Source organism: Apaloderma vittatum, unplaced genomic scaffold (assembly GCF_000703405.1).
Source record: "Apaloderma vittatum isolate BGI_N311 unplaced genomic scaffold, ASM70340v1 scaffold21454, whole genome shotgun sequence".
In the NCBI taxonomy this organism is placed as follows: Eukaryota; Metazoa; Chordata; class Aves; order Trogoniformes; family Trogonidae; genus Apaloderma; species Apaloderma vittatum.
This window is the reverse complement of record NW_009712381.1, coordinates 19,973-22,550: the sequence shown is the minus strand read 5'-3', so window position 1 is coordinate 22,550 and position 2,578 is coordinate 19,973. Positions and strand designations below refer to the sequence as shown.

Sequence of the window (2,578 nt, the reverse complement as noted above, 5' to 3'; positions counted from 1 at the left end):
GACTCTGCAGTTATTTTAAACATACTTCATTGACAGCTTTTGAGCACACTCAGTCTCTAAATTCTGACAAGCTGAATGCCGCCACATTGCCCTGCTGCAGGAAAATTTCTCCAAAAATAATTGTAAAAGTTTTCACCAGGCTTGGACGGCTTCATGTGCACAACTTCAAATAAAGATAACTTAAGAGGGCTGTTCTAGCTTGGCTTGTTAGCTAGACAAGAGTTGATGCATTTCAGGAGTCAAGAATGGAATTTTAAAAACCTCCTGCATCTACTGCATCAGATGAGAAGGTGATTAAGTGCCTTAATTTTACCTGCCTGACGGAATCTGAAGAAAACAGTGTCTTCCATTATCAGTTCTTGTCAGTGGCTTTTCCAGGCCTTCCTGTAATTGGACACTGCATAGGTCTTGCAAAAGTGTAGACCAACTGAGACTGGTCAGCATAACAAACTGATAGGATGCCACATCCTCCTTAGTGACACTGGAAAAATAACAACTGATATCCAAGAATTGGACTGTGCCTTACTTTTACAAAAATGGCTTCTAAAGCAGGAGAGGGACCACTGGTGTGGTTTTTTTCTTGGATTCAAAATAAGCTCGACCACTTCATCAGTATATTTGTGCTTTTGTAAGGAGACCCAAAATGCTGGCTCATGTAGGAACACAGAGCACTTCAGTCCTGTGCTGCAGTCATCTCATTGTCCTAACTTATTAAAAATCTAGCTGGGGGACCTCTCTGTTTTGGGTTGGGTTTTTTTCTCACATATCTTTCTTTCCAAACCATGCTGCAGCAAGCAAATAGTTAAGTGTATACAAACAATGCCAGTAAAGACAGGTTCCAGCAAAATGCATTTCTAAACCTGGGAATGACCACTCTGGACTTGTTTCTAGAGTCTAGTGTACCTTGTTTATAATCTGTGTTTCAGTTTGTTTCTAAACAAACTTAGACCGTCACTAGAGGAACGGATTGTACAGGTCTCCTCTGTCAGATATCTCTTTGCAGATAGCATAAGATTTGAGGTATTCCAAGGAAGCGGGATACAGGTCTACACCTTTGTTCCTGAGTTCTACCAGGGAAAAGGAATTTTAAAAAACATCAGCCAAAAGCTGAAGGTTCAGGATTAATTATGAGGTGAAGGAGAACCATTCCTTCCCCACCTGTAACAAGGCCAATTTACAGCAGATTCATATCTCTGATTTTTTTGCTATTTCCAAAAATAAACTCGCAGCCGACAATTTGAGATGCTTGGCTTTGCCAACCTCTTCTCTTGTTGTAGCTTGCAGTAGGAAATCTAGATCTCTGCTTTGAAATGTAAACTTTGATTTACGGATATAATTGTATAATTGTGTCTTTCTCTTCCCTCGTCTCCTGGGTAGGTCCGTGTCTTTGTGAACCAGCTCTACCAGCCGGAATCAGTGAAGGATGTGGGACAAAACCCTGACCTGCAAGCCATCCGCATTGCCTCGGTGAACCCCATTTTGGACCCGTGGGTCTACATCCTCCTACGCAAGACTGTGCTCAGCAAAGCCATCGAGAAAATCAAATGCCTCTTCTGCCGCATTGGAGGGGCTCGGAGGCAGCACTCGGGGGGCAATTTCAACTGCGTGGATGGTCGCAGGACCTCCTCTGCCATGTCGAGTCAGTCACCCTCCTTCATCTCCCGTGAGCTGAGGGAGATCAGCAGCACCTCGCAAACGCTGCTCTACCCTCCGGAGTTAAGTGAAAGCAGCGCCGGGGGTCGTGTCCTGCTCCCAGGCCCCAGCGCTGGCTTGGCTCAGTCTGACACCACGTCAGTACGGACATTGCGCAGCTCGGAGACCTCGGACTCCTCACAGGGACAGGACTCCGAGAGCATCTTCCTGGTGAATGAAATCAGGTCTGGCGGCAGCGCCAGCTCTGCACCCAAGGGAGGCCCTCTCCAAGTCACCTTCCCCACAGAGACATTGAATCTATCAGAAAAGTGCATATAGATAGCCGTGAAAGGCATCAACCTTGGGGATACTTCCTGATACATTGAAAAAACTGGTGCAATAGATAGACAGGTGTTCTGCCTGTTCAAGGGGAGGAGGGGTTCAGCTGTGCTCCAAAGGGCTATTTTTCTCTTGCCATGTGATGGGTATATTTCGTTTAGACTACTGAGGACTGTGTTGCACACACTGCGCTTGGGCCCTGTCATCAGAAGTAGTGCAAAGCAGGTCCAATGGGACTGGAAACATGAACTGCCTTGTTCTGGGACACAGGAGAGCTGCTGGGCCTCTGGAGACAGGAAGACCCATCACTTTTCTTTTTTCTTTCTTTCCCTTTCCAAATCTGATAGAACTGTGTTTTCTCTCCCTATGGTTGCTCAGCTATAGAAGAGTTTAAGCTTCTGGTACTAGAGCTGAACATGAGGCAGCTGCTAGGAACTGGGCACAGCTACTCTCAAGAGCTGCCTGGGGCAGGATTTTAAAGTGTCTCGCTAAAGCATGAAAATGTGAATTTTTACCTTTGTATATATATCAGGACTGAAAAATATTTAAAAGGCTATTCTTCTCTGTGAGAAGGTTTTTTTTTAATACAAGGAATATAGAGATGATT

The 2,578-nt window shown here is 45.2% G+C and overlaps 1 pseudogene; it reads left to right on the top strand.

The window, feature by feature from the left end:
* Positions 1 to 1,377: 1,377 nt before the first annotated feature.
* Positions 1,378 to 1,971, top strand: LOC104272863 (annotated as a pseudogene).
* Positions 1,972 to 2,578: the final 607 nt, after the last annotated feature.